The sequence below is a fragment of the Apostichopus japonicus genome, chromosome 5, assembly GCF_037975245.1.
Source record: "Apostichopus japonicus isolate 1M-3 chromosome 5, ASM3797524v1, whole genome shotgun sequence".
Lineage (NCBI taxonomy): Eukaryota > Metazoa > Echinodermata > Holothuroidea > Aspidochirotida > Stichopodidae > Apostichopus > Apostichopus japonicus.
Window position 1 is genome coordinate 21,752,945 of NC_092565.1, and position 14,636 is coordinate 21,767,580.

At 35.9% G+C, this 14,636-nt stretch overlaps 1 protein-coding gene across 3 annotated transcripts in view; it reads right to left on the reverse strand.

Moving 5' to 3' along the window:
• LOC139968038 (uncharacterized) overlaps positions 1–14,522 on the reverse strand; it is a 39,341-nt gene extending 24,819 nt beyond the window's left edge. The window contains exon 1 of one of the 3 annotated variants that reach the window (XM_071972336.1): positions 14,309–14,522. The gene's annotated coding sequence lies outside the window, so the exon portion shown is untranslated. Of the gene's footprint in view, positions 1–13,759; positions 14,260–14,304 lie in introns of those variants that run through there. The other 2 variants (XM_071972339.1, XM_071972338.1) reach the window with 2 other exon arrangements.
• Positions 14,523–14,636: the final 114 nt, after the last annotated feature.

Genomic DNA, 14,636 nt, shown 5'->3' on the forward strand with positions numbered 1-14,636 from the left:
ATCTGCAAGCACTACGTCAATCACCATATTGAAGCGTTTGAACAAACGGTACTTTAGGTGAGAAACTGGTGAATTTGAAAACCAGATTTCTACAAGAAGAAAACGTCGAATGGGGACAATTTTTACATGGTTAGAAAGAGAAAAATAATAATTACAAGGACAATATATCAAAATCTTCCACCAGACAATTCCTTTAAGGTCAAGAAAATCTAAGAGGATCCTTCTACCACCAATTTGAGGGGGGGGGGGGTGTATGTATGAATGAATGTATGTGATGAATATGGGTTCAAATAAATGTAAATGAGACCAGAAGACATCAGAAAGTTGCAGAAACTGAAAATGCTTTGTTTGATTTTTTTTGTTAAAGTTTTGACCCTGTTCATTCAGGAGATTGGAAGGAGCCATTGATTCCAATGGTCAGTAAAGAATGGGCCAACTCATGTAAGAAAATGTCAAGAACATCTTCCTATTCATGTGAAAGAATGATTTGATTGTCAAGACTGGGGACTTGAGCAATCTGTAATTGACATCACTGATCCACAAGTTTGTGCTTGTTTTTTTTTATATTTTTTTTTAATAATGTCTGTTTACATCATTTACTGCATTGCTCATTTTTCTTGATAGCTACACTTTTTACCAATGCAGACTAAAAAAAGTTTTTTTCAGTACCACCTAGTTTGGGCTTAAATTTATATCGAAAATATGGACAAAGAACAGAAGTTGGAGAAGAAAAGATTAATCTACTGTTCTTACTGTAGTGTAACTAGTACATTGCGCACTGATAAAATGAAAGCCCCCTGACTTGACTTTTAGGTAAATTGATAACTCCGAAACTGGAGCAAGGTATTCCTTAGATCTTTCAAGGAGTTGCTCAATGGAATAAGCATAGATCGATCTCTGTCAGGTACAGTGAGGTAAAGATGATGGTTCTGTTTGCTTCTCAAAGTTGTCTCCCATTACAAACAGGCCTACTGGAGACAGACTAAGCTGGTCAGTGGATTTGCAGTTTGCTAGTAGGAAGAAAAAGGCATTGCCTTTTTCTGCCAGTAGACATTTAATAACACATGACACATGATCATCTGTCAAAATATTATTATATTTTTAATATAATATTTCTGTACCTAATATAAGCCCTGTGTTACTGTTTATGTTCCCAACTTCCCATAAGCCTGTACATTAACTGATGTGTGTATTAATTCAGGAGAATATGCCAGTGGGCATAGTCGTAGGACCCTATTTGATTGGGGGGGGGGGGGGCTGTAACGACTTGCCCGAAAAATATAACCAAAATTTAATGTTAATGTGCATATCATATAGGCATTTATCGGTTATTAAATCGCATGCCATAACATACAATCATTTTCTGTGTTATTACCTTTCCATATTGGTTAGAATTATTGGGGAAGTCATTACCATAATAATGATCATAATAATATAAGTTTAACCCTTTTAAAAACACCTTGCAAATTATTTTTCTTTCAGTAGGTGCCCAAAAAAATTCTCAGCATATTGCCAGAATTTTCACAAAAATGTTTGGTTGGGGGGCTAAAGCCTCCCCGCCTCCTAAGCCTATGCCAGTGAACTTGATCTTAGCCAGGAGACTTTCTAAAAAACTCATACATATTTTAGCAAGTACTTGGCTAAAATTGGTGAATGCTAGGTCTCCACACTAGTACACAAGTACACATGTACTCAAGTCTATTCAACCAAATAAACATCAATCCCCAACCCGTAGCTTGCCCCTGAACTTGTGCTGTTGAGTCACTGTTGGAAGGAAGTTGTGACCCAAAAATATGTTCAACGTCCCATTAAGAGAGTGGTCACAGCAGCTATATAGCGCATTAACTGTTAGTATAAATTACTATATCCCTGTTTATCACAAATAAGTTAACAAATTTTTTTGATGATTTCGTACTTTACAATTTACCCATAGTTAACAAATCCATACACCTGAAATGAATTTGTTTGTCCAATTCTCAAGTTATCTGTTTAGCTAGGTATTAAGTACAGGATATATCTCTCCAGTGTAAAATACACAATATACTGAAACAATAGACAGTGCTTTATAGTGCCAAATGAAAAGTTGACAGCTGTATGGATAAAAGGGCCTGGTAAGATAAGTGTATTTACAAATTGTTACTTTAATTTTCACAAATTATGGTAAATAAAAAAAAAATAGATATGCAATTGCTATTAATTAAACAAAATTTGAGGCAATTATATATGTTCAGTTTGATTTCTAAAAGGTAAAAATCTGGAATCATATAGATAGTCTGACATTGACCATTAATTTATTTATGTTTCAGCTAATTAGTAATAGGCAAATATGTTACCGTAAAGTCTAATGATACTGGGCAAGTGGGCCACTAGTAATGACAACTGTATACACAAAAGCTTCCTCATTACAAACTCTGAGCACATATTATGGCATTACATAAGTTTACAAAACAGGAAAAAAGAACAGAACAGAAAACCAAGGGCTTGAGGCCTACAGTAGCTAATATTTTAACACAAATTCACCTGGTAGGCAACTGATTATCAACTCAGAACCAAAACATCAGACAGATTCAGGCCTCTTGACAGTCCCACAGGAATTTGCAACATTCACTTGTGGACACCAACCTACTTGGTAAGCTGATAACTTCTGCAGTTTAATGTAAATCCTATCCAATATCCAGCATTGACTAATCTTCATGTGTGGAGATGCTCTTCACTGATCTGACAAATCAATGCTGCCACCAACCACTTTAATAACAACTGCTAGGAATCAATGACCCCTCTCTGAATTTATCTAATTAATTCCAAATGTTTGAAAACTTTCCAACAAATCCACCCTGTAAAAGTATAAATTTCAGATAAATGGACAGACCTCTTATAGCTATGCCAGACCAGTACCTGGGCAGAAAATAACCTTTGACCTGTCCACTTCAACCTGAGCTAAACAATTTAGCATAAAGAACATTCAATTACAAGCAGTCCGTTCTCTGAAAGAAATACTGTAGTTATTGTGCAATAGTAAGCAGATTTCAGGGACTACTTGGTATGTAGTACTCAAGATTTATATACCAAACCTTTGAAAACTGAAGTTCAAAAAATTTGTTGTCCATCACTGAAAACAATATACCAACAACAGAATTCTGCAATGGGCCTCTATACCAAGGATCAGATTCATCAAAGCTTGACCACCAGATGAAATCTGTTTAAATTTGTTTATATTTTCACAACTGCTGTCTTAATATGACATCTGACCTCACCGTAAATGATAGCAGTCAAGACTCCCTGAGTAGCATCCATCAAGTACCAGATTCACTTACAAGGTGAACTTGATGAGTTTGAAGGTTTACAAGGCTTCTGGTTTTGGCTTCCACTGATCTCAAATGACCTTTGACCTCCACAAAAACCATTACCAACCATGAATTCAGCACAAACGTACCAATCATGCCACTAATCAAATATGGACAGTTTGAGTTATCATTTCTACAATTTCCTCGATGTTTTGACCACTGTTGCCCTCAAATGACCTTTGACCACTATATACCAACCTCAATACAACCCAAAACTCCATTAAGAGGCAACTACTGTACACACCAAGTATGAGATTGAACACAGCTTGTCTTATTGAGTTATATCATGTTAACAAGGTTTCAATGTTTTGACCATTGATGGTCCCATAGAACCTTTGACCTCCATCATAACTACCAAGTACTCATTGAGGGGGCACCTACGACCCATTTTTGTTTTCAAACTTTTGATAATTTGGTCACTGGTCACATATCATGGCTTGATCACCAATGACAAAAGTAGCTGCAGACTCAATAAGGGGCATCTATGTACTACAGTAAGTGTAAAGTTCATAGAATGAGGGGCATCTATGTACTACAGTAAGTGTGAAGTTCATAGAATGAGGGGCATCTATGTACTACAGTAAGTGTGAAGTTCATAGAATGAGGGGCATCTATGTACTACAGTAAGCAGTGGCGTAGGAAGGTACTTTCGAGTGGGGGCGCTGAAGACTGATGGCCGGCCTGGGGGAGGGGTCTAAGGGGAGGGGGTATCCCCCTCCCCCTTTGGATTTTTTTTGCATTTCCAGGTGGCCTCAGATGCAATTTGGTGCAATATAGCACACTTCAACCCACCCACTCCATTTTGTATATAATTTTGCATTTTCACCTGGCCTTAGATGCAATTTGGTGCTCCAAATGAGATTTTTTTCTCATTTGGAAATGAAAAAGGGGTTTTCTGACTTGCGAAGCGGGGGGGGGGGGGGCGGAATGATACTTCTGCCCCTCCACATTTTTCACTGGGGGGCTGGCGCCCCCCCAGCCCCCCCCCGGTTCCTACGCCCTTGACAGTAAGTGTGAAGTTAATAGAATGAGGGGCATCTATGTACTACAGTAAGTGTAAAGTTCATACAATGAGGGGCATCTATGTACTACAGTAAGTGTGAAGTTCGTAGAATGAGGGGCATCTATGTACTACAGTAAGTGTGAAGTTCATACAATGAGGGGCATCTATGTACTACAGTAAGTGTGAAGTTCATAGAATGAGGGGCATCTATGTACTACAGTAAGTGTGAAGTTCATAGAATGAGGGGCATCTATGTACTACAGTTAGTGTGAAGTTCATACAATGAGGGGCATCTATGTACTACAGTTAGTGTGAAGTTCATAGAATGAGGGACATCTATGTACTACAGTAAGTGTGAAGTTCATACAATGAGGGGCATCTATGTACTACAGTAAGTGTGAAGTTCATACAATGAGGGGCATCTATGTACTACAGTAAGTGTGTAGGTCATACAATGAGGGGCATCTATGTACTACAGTAAGTGTGTAGGTCATACAATCTACACGTGAAGTGTTATCATGTTTACAAGCCGAGGTGTCGAACACACAAACACATGCATTCGGCAAGGAATCAAGACAGGATACTACTTTGCAGAGTCATACCGAAGAAAACTGTGAAATTGTTTCACGGTAGCTGTGAATGCACACCTGAAAACTCAAGAGAATATACACCAGAGAAATGTGCCTGTCTTTAGTGATCTGCATTTGATTGTGGCCAAATGTGTAGAATGTTATGTGTTTTTATATCACTGTAATGACATGGTAATTGACAAATCAAATATATAACACCATAGATAATTTAAAAACTGATCTGTAAAAGAAATCATACAACGTGGGTGAAAATATAGATCTCTATGTATAATTATGTTTGTTTTTTTTTAAACCCGGGACTTCTTTCCCCTTAAAATATGACACAGTAATATACAGTAGAAATGAAGTATTTTTGCTGAGCCTAACCAAGGATTTTCCTGATGAAAGCTCATTTTCATCTTGCAACAAAATTCCAAAGATACTCTAAATCTATTGGCATTTTCCTGAGAGTTTCATACTGCAATTGAACTTTGGGATCCCCCCCCCCCCTTTTTTATTTTGGCTCTCAACATGTACACACTGTAGTGTAGCTATCACATTGCATTAGTCTGGCCTGTACGTTTGAAGGCAAGATTTGTTGGCACCCAAATCACAATTTTCCGTTTTGTGAAACAATGGTGTAGCATACCTGTGATTGTTCCCACCTGCAGCTGGCAAACATCCTTAGATTGGACTATATACCCATGCCAGAACAAATTGGTGTGCACTGTTTCATTGTTGTAATTCAATGTTTTGAACAGGTTGACAATTTGCTTTCATTTTGTTCTACCGTGTCTTCTACACAATACATGTTTATTCAGAACCATGAGATCTTATACACATATATTATAGCACAGCTTAATGGATGTTTATCGAGCATTAGTTAGTTACTACAGTAGAAGGTTGGATGGTCATGTCACTACAGGATTTTAAAGTTCCTTCATATGTTCCAGGAAGCCAGTCAAGGAATAACCTTTTCTGTTTTGAATAAGGCTACAAAGTTATCCTATTGTCATCAAAAGGAAACAATGGCGGTTCCAGCAGCTTGTTCAGCTGCTATATCCTTCTTCTATTATTAATAAAAGTCACCAGTCTGTTGCCATGGTTCACTGACCTTTACCACCCATATTATATAAAAGGACAAAGTGCAATTTTCCTGTGGTTTTACTTGTTAGTGGTCTGATATATAAGCTCTATTTATATAATTACAAAGACACGCCTCTACCATACTTACAAGGGAAACCCATAACTATTTTCTGTATTATCATGATTCATTATCATGTACTATAGTTGTTAGTGTACATGTCTACATAAGCTGTGCACATAAATAATTCAATATGCTGAAATAGTCAACAATTTCTAATAGCATGCTATACTGTACAGGTATATTAATCCTTACTAAATATGGAATAATAAGCTTGTCTTTAGGTGCACATTCATCGTTTCTGGCATCATGATTTCAATTTTTTTTTTGGCAGGAGGGGTGGGGGGGGGGGGAGAATATTGTCTACCATTAAATCTATATTTTTTGAAAAGTGCACTATAACAATGGCAAGTTCCATTAATTGAACACTGTGATATTTATTACCAGCATTGTATGGGCCAATGATTTTGTCTAGAGCTATTCCTGTAACAATGTTTTGTTTTAAACTGGTAGTTTTGTAGAGTGAGTGTATTAAGTTTACCATGCATTTAGTTTCAGTGTTGTTAGGATTCTATAAGTGAGCTAAACTTAGCTTCATCTCAAATTCCAGGCCTAAAGGAAAAGCCTGAATGAATTTGAACAACTCAGCTTAAACTTAAACAGCTAATTCAAATTCCAAAAAAAAGGGGTACTTCAATTCATATGCTAATTATTATTTTGGCAAGAAGCTGAAACAATAGAGGGAATAAAAAATTGTTGAATACAATTTCAAATCAATTGCTTGTAATAGCTGCTGACAAAATAACAGTTGCACCTAAAGTACAGCGACAAAATTGACTTTACTGTAACTTAAAAACTATTGAAATATCCCTGCAGCTGGTTTTTAAAAATTCAATGTTTGCTTTCTTTTTTGCACACATGTGTTTAATTAATATTTATCCAAGTTTAAAGAGCATTCAATATGGTCATATCCCATAAATGACCTCTTCGTTCCCAAACTTTACTTTCATATTCTATGGACATGCATCATAACAAGTTTGTTTGAGTATTGTATGCTTTGTCAATCTATGGAAGGCCATATATGACAACAATCTCTGCCAACTTTACAGAAAGGTGATGGATTTGGTGTCATTGGAAAGTGGTTGTTCTAGAGTGTAGAGGGTGGCTAACTAACTGGTAATAGGCTCAACAGACTCAGCAAACTCATTTTATTTCTAAGACTATACAATATAGTACGTTTCTCTTGCAACGTTCGCTGCATAGGCGTATTTGTCTAAAAACCAAATGTGTGTATGCTATTAGTTTCACATTGCTGTATTTGAGGGGCAGTGCTACTAGACCATACTTAATGTAAAGATTGTGATAGAAAACAGAGAAAAAACTGCTTATCTACTGAAAAAGCCTGTGTAAGAAGGGTAGAGGGGTTGGTGTTTCGATCCTAGCAGGATCTTCTTGCGAGGCTAGCTGAAATGAAAACAAACTAAGAAATTCCTAGTGTGTTCTTAGTTTATTTCATTTCAGTTAGCCTCTGCAGAAGATACTTCAAGGCTTTATATGTCAGGCACTCTAACTTTTACCAATATACCTTACAAATGCTTAACATAGTTGCTGCTGTAGTAGTTTTATTGGGAAAAAACAAGGCCAATTAGTGGCTCCACTTTTGTAGGCTTTAATAACTTTAATAAAGTTGAGATGTCTGTAAATTGGCAACGCAGAATTATGAAACGATAAGTTCAAAATCTATAGTCAACACCAAGTCTAATGTGTTTGTTCAAGTACAAGCCATCCCACCCGATGTACCTTAAATTTAATGCACATCAGTGCTACACCCAAGCATTAGCAAAATTATTAAAAATGACTTACAAGTTTTTCAAAAGTACTTTCTTTGAGCTTCTCACTCTCCCAATGATAATCATAATCCTATACTTGTAAAGTAAACCTTATTAAGAACACTTTTGTAGTATACCTACAACCAAGCATAATAAAAGTTGTTATTGTTATGATGTTGCTAGGGCAAATGTAGCTAATTAATTTTTAATTGCACGCCAACATGTTCAAGGACAAAATTGTTCATAGCATTTCATTCATAATACAACATTGTCACATATATACTACGTAAAGCTAACCTTTGTAGAAAGTAGAACATGACAAATTTACATCGTTACAGTATACTACATAGAAAAGCCACCGCAATTGAAACGGAAGTTTGTTTATCTGATTAATTCTCAAGAGGTTTCTTGTCACATAGTTGTGAAAAAAATTAAACATATGAACCTGATATGATCTAAGAAGCTTACTCAAGTCTTGGTATCTGAGAAAACACTTAAGTTTCATGACCAATTTATCTGTATTTCCGTTTATGTTTAACTCGATCTATATAACATGGAGGGCCGGTCCACAGAATCGATGATTAACTGGTAAAGAGTTTAAAATTTGGAATTAAATTTCATATTATCAAGAATCTTTAATCTTCATGGTTGATAACATCTTTAAAGTTTAATCACAGTGGTGCATTCTGGGAGCTTTCCTGCCCATGATCTGTAAAACTTGATCATTTACATCACTTGTTACCTTCCAACGGTACTTGGGGGTTAAGTGAGAAGACCAAAAATTGGCAAGGTAATATATTAAAACCATACATAGAAGGTATCCTTCTCTGATTATACTGTACATACACTGCACAGATAACATGGAGGGCCGATTCCAATTTGGTTTGCCTATAAATAGAATTTCATAGAAATTCAAAGATCATAATTAATAATTAAATTCCTCAAAATATGCAGCAGTGATCTGTTGATCATGTTCTAGGCACCATATTGTTACATACGACATGAAAACATGCACTTCCGCCTCACAGAATCCATGATACGAATGACTAACGAATGCATCGAGAGTCTTAAGGCCTGGGTATTTGTCAGACAGTATTTAATTGGATCGCAACTGGTGCTTTGGTTTGAGAATTGAAGTCCCTTTATAGAGGAAATGAAAGCTTTAAGGCAACTTTTAAATGAGGTATGAAAGGTCTTTAAAACTGAGAAATCATAAAAAAAATAAAGTATGAAATTCTCTGTACTGTATACATGTACTGTATATATGTAGTTCAATTATCAGATGATACTTGATACCTGTTACCTGATAACACGATCTAGCTACTGTATATAACCTAAATGAGATTGGATACATGCAATATAAAGTACAAATTATGCATATGAAACAATCACTCAGCTATAAAAGCACATAGGATGAGCTGACGTAATACTGTTTAGATCCATTAGTCAACACGAACAGGTTATAAACTGTGAAGGTCAATTAGTATTTCTAAATATGCTAGACAAACATGAATATTAAAAAGGTAACCTTCTATAATACCACTATAACCTCTCTTCTACACTAAACAAATTTAATGCTCAATGTCCAGCTGTCTGCAAAGTACGTTGACCCAGTCAACTTAGTATTTCCTGGATTAGAAACTTTGGCAAAGTAGAATTTTAAAATTGATTTTGCACAACTTAAGCATTCTACATTCTTAGAGACAACAGTTTTCCAGCTACCATGTTACTGCAGGAAATATCAGGGAATGATTTAGTGTTCCAATGTTGTGTAGCAATTTTGAAGGCCTGGAATTTTGTATCAAGGTTATATTACTTCTTTGGTTCTTGTGTACCAAAAGTGCTAAAATATCTTCACATTTTGCATAGCAATTTGCCCATTTTGCAAAACAACAACAGATGAATTCATTCCCTGAGTGTTCAGTTGCAAACTGTAATAAAATTTTACCAGAAATAGCTTACTTTCAATGACAACCAATCATGACTAATTCATCACATGAAATTTAACAGTGGTTCAAGGACAGCAAAGCTCACAACCAATTCCCACCATAACAGAAGTCCCTATTTATAAACGGTGCCACTGGACTGCAAGCAAACAAAGTAGTCTTACAAAAGCCTGTGGATGACTCCCATTGTATACATGGCTAGTCCCTGACCTACATCCTATTTGGTATTTATGCTGGTTCACAAAGTTGTACACAGCTGTTCAGGCTACTGCTCAGGCTATCTCCAGGCTGCAAAACTATATGACAATGCTATTTATTGATCATGTATCATGTATCGAAAGTAAAATTTCCTACTTTGGTAGTTGCTGTGAGAGTTGACTAACTTGCAACAATACATTGTAAGCACAGTTACAGTAATCTGTAAGATCTGTGTGTGTACTCTAATAAAACTCCCTTCAGTACCTGTAATTTGGAACTGACTGAAAGCTGATTATTGAAATACTTGGAAATTTACATCCCTAATGAAGCTTTAATAATTCATTCAAACAACTGATCTTCATTCCAACAAATCTATGGTTAGATCAGCAGTGCAGTACCTCAAAGATGAAGTAATAGATCTCGGGAAACTTTGAGGCCTATGATAATTCAAACATGCTTTGGGGCATGTTTAAAAAGCATACTTATGCTAAAAGCAAATAGAACAGAGCTGGTAAAGAAATTAAGAATATAAATTTTAGGACTTAAATTTCATATCATCAAGACTCTTATCTTCATCGCTGTCAACGTTTTTTTAAGTTTAATCATGTAGTGGTGCATTCTGGGAGTTGTCCTGCCGATGATCCGTAAACTTGATCATTTAAAATCACCTGTTACCTTCCAAATGGTTAGGGGTTGAATGAGAAGTTTGGGATAAAAAAATATTCTAAAACTAACCATGCTTAGAAAGGTATCTTTCTCTGATTATGCTACTGTACATACACTGAATATATATTGGCAATTAAAACTCTGTAGAATGTCCTAACTCCTATTCAATGGATGTTCATATGCAACAAGGTTGAATAAGTTTCTTCTAAATGAATCAGTATTGAGAAAAATCATATTTCAAAACGTGACATAAATTTACACATGATTCTGTAAATAGCCTGTCGCAGAGGTGAAGAAAAACTGCGTTTTCACACTGTATATATATCCAAAGTGGCTCTAAATGTTTTATTCGATGACCAACGTTACAACAGTTATTGCACTGTACCAAACACTGTACCTATCAATGTTCTCTTTTCTTTTCCTAACAATTAGGCCGGAGTATGTCATTCCCCCTTCATTTGCATGATGACAACATCTAAATAACACTTTTTTACTGTTAACTTGTACGAAGACAAGTGATTAGGTACTGACTGATACAATTACTGTAAGTTGTAACCTTGCAGGAACAAGGGGATGAAAAAAAAAAACTAACCATAAATGAAATTGCAGGTGTTCCCATTTGTTGCTACCATTACAGAAATCTAAGTAATCCATGTTTTGGTCGACTGTACTCTCCCCCTCTGTTATCCAAATGTTATTACTTCCTATCCTGTCTGGTAAGGATGATTAAATTCTAAACCACAGGACAAACTATTCTTGTATTTTGGAAACAGGAAAGCAAGTCAAAACTTCCCATGTGACAGGGATAAGGTTCATCACATGGATGGGGCTACTTCGTACAAGTTTTTAATCATTCACATTTTTGACAAACCGGTGTGTATGTACAAGCTTAGTTCAAGTTTGATTAAACACAATAGATGTAGCTTTATATGTTTGTAGCACACAACATCAAGTGAATTACTTGATTTTACAGTATGTATGTCACTGGTGCATGAGGTGGTTTATCTAAGATGCTAAGATGTTGGAGAAGATGCTGCTCAAGAAAACACATTTTAATGAGTGCGATACGAAACAGCCTGGGCTCACAATAGTTTGTACAGCACACATATTTTCTAGTGGCATTGTCAGAAAATTTGAACTAGGAGTGGCACACAAAGAAATGAATGTCCACCTCGGGATGGGGGGGGGGTATAAGGTCCCAGTTTGGGTCAAGGGAGTATTTGAAGACCCCTGAAATTAATTGTAGTTTTCTAAATTGCCGCTCCCATCCAGTCTCTAGATTTGTTGGATTCTGCCATTTACTATAAACTACAGTAAAAGAAGTGTTGTTCTCAATTAATATATGAAGAAGAAAACAACTACTTTAAAGGGTGTGAAGACTTGCGCACAAAAAAAACGTCTAATGCTGGTAATTTGACCTAGTTTCGAATGAGGTGTAACAGAAGTGTTAGACACCACCATCGATCCCAGAAAATACCCACACAGCTTGAGCTTGCTAACGTCGGTAATTAGACACTAGTGTACAGTCAGTAGTACATACAGCTACGGTCAATACCCAAAACACAGTGTACATAGCAGCGTGGACATCTCAGGTCTAGATAAAGATAACAAGGTATCACATCTCATTACTGTCTGCATTTTGTAGCAACACGAACCAAACGTCACTTGCAAGCAACGGAAAGTTAACTTTTTCAGATGGCAGCACCGGGTTTGGGGCGAGTCTTCAATGCCTTTAACTATGTACTGTAATTCTGTTACAATCTAGTTAACATTTAATTTATTAAATTTGCATAGCACGGAATGTTAAGTGTCATTCTCAAAATAATTTGAAAAGGACAAAACAACTTTGTTGCTGTCCAAAAAAAAGCCTAATTATAAGTTAATGTCAGATTCTAACCAAGGAACAATGGGATTGTAATGCTATGCCTTATAAACATAAGTCCTGACCATAGAGTTGTCTTGACTTTGACTGTGGGTCTGTTTCAAGAAAGGAGTAGTATCATTATTTGCTTCATTCTTCAAATAAATTCATTGAGACATAGCCTATCCATACCAAGTTGTGCTATGATTTAACTTTCTACTAATTGAAACTGAAAACACAAGATAACCTCAACACGAGTAAAGTATTACGTATGATATTTTATGGTGTATATGTAACTGATGAAAACATCCTAGCCCTAACATTTTTTACAAATTTTGGAATCCTGTTGGTGTAATCACACTTTGTCAGTTTCTTTACTTCTCATTCACTAGTAAGCAACATCTATAACAGCTACGTTGTTTACATTTGCTTGGAATGTTAGAATTTCAAAACAGCTCCTTTTCCAGTAGTGACAATTAACAACCACAGTTTGAACCAGACATTTGTAGACCTTATAAACACTGTGCACTATTACCGACATTCATTTCTTGGTTTATATCTGACGTCAGTTACCAATTTTTTTGGGCAATTTGTATAGTAATACATAACAGCATTTAACCTTGTATGGGTAAAACAACTTGCATAAATGTATGAATAAAGAAAGTATTTTGTAGGCTTCAAGTCGAACCTCGATCATTATGCATTCAATCTCAATGGGATAAATAATCTTTTTCATTTTGGTGCTAATGTGTACTAAATAATGCATTTTTCATTTACTTACATTAAATGAGAATGATTTTGTTATTATTTACTACACGATAGCACCAAAACGTTTTTGAACGGTTAGGGACCAGTTGGGTTTTGTTATATAATGGATGCATAATGTGACTTTCAAAGTACATACTATAGCCTTGTTCCTTTTTGTAGAGACAAGTGGGCAAACTTAAGAAAGGCTTAAAAAACAATGACTACATTACTAATACTGTATGATTAATACAACCTGTATGTATCATATACAGATCACCAAAAAGAAAGTGATAATAGCATCCATTCTAAATTTATAAGTCCTAAGCTAAGCCTAGCCAGTCTACATACATAGCCGGGCTTACTGTACATGTTAATACTACTGGGAGATTTCAACATAATCCAGGAAGAAAGCTAAGATATGCTGAATTCATTGAAAAAATAATGTGACTTACCAACAAATTACGCCCACCATACATGTTATTATTCCAACATTGCTGTTAAATGTGAGATAATAAATTAATTGTTGCTCTAGGCTAGTTAAATACAGGTATTAGGTGTTTGAACATGATAATCCTTGAACATATTCAAGCTATTTAGTAAAGATTGATGACGAAAATACATCCAAAGTAGAAAAACAGCAGCTTGATCCACTTAAAAATACAAATATACACAACAAAATCCTTCACTAATCTGGAGAAGAAATCTGCTGATCTTATTTGACACGAATGCCGAAAAAACTTCCTCTTTGTGTGAAAAACCACAGTCATGACCTGTGACCTTTCCTGTAGCAATTGAAAATTTGGCTTTATTTCAATACTGCGCTAAATTAAGGACATGATCAAAGACAAATTTTGTCTTCTAAACATAACGTTATAACTGATATTTCTTGTTTATTGAAAATTAATTCTAAAAATTAGCAGTCGATTACAAGAGAGATCCTTCCTAGAATAGGCCAACATTTGCATAGCGAGTAAACAGAAATGGTGTTGCGAAATACCTACGCAAATTGTACGTCCTAAGTCCGATAAGCTTCTCTCTGCAAAATACACTAATTTCTTCACGACTTTCCGTTTTCTCCTCACTCGAAGATGACTTGAAACAATATGAATCTTTTGTTGTGATTACATCTAGGAAAACGACAGTGTATTTCCAGAAATTGTGGTTTTGAGAAATTCAACCCTTTCGTGACATGAAGGTTTGTTTTGGAACTGTCATCCAAAGGCTCAAGGCCATAGATACACAGAATGACGAAGGTAATAGCCAATCACAATGAGACTTTGGGGGGGCTCGACTTAAGGCCCGCCCCTCTTATTCAATGCAAATCTCCCT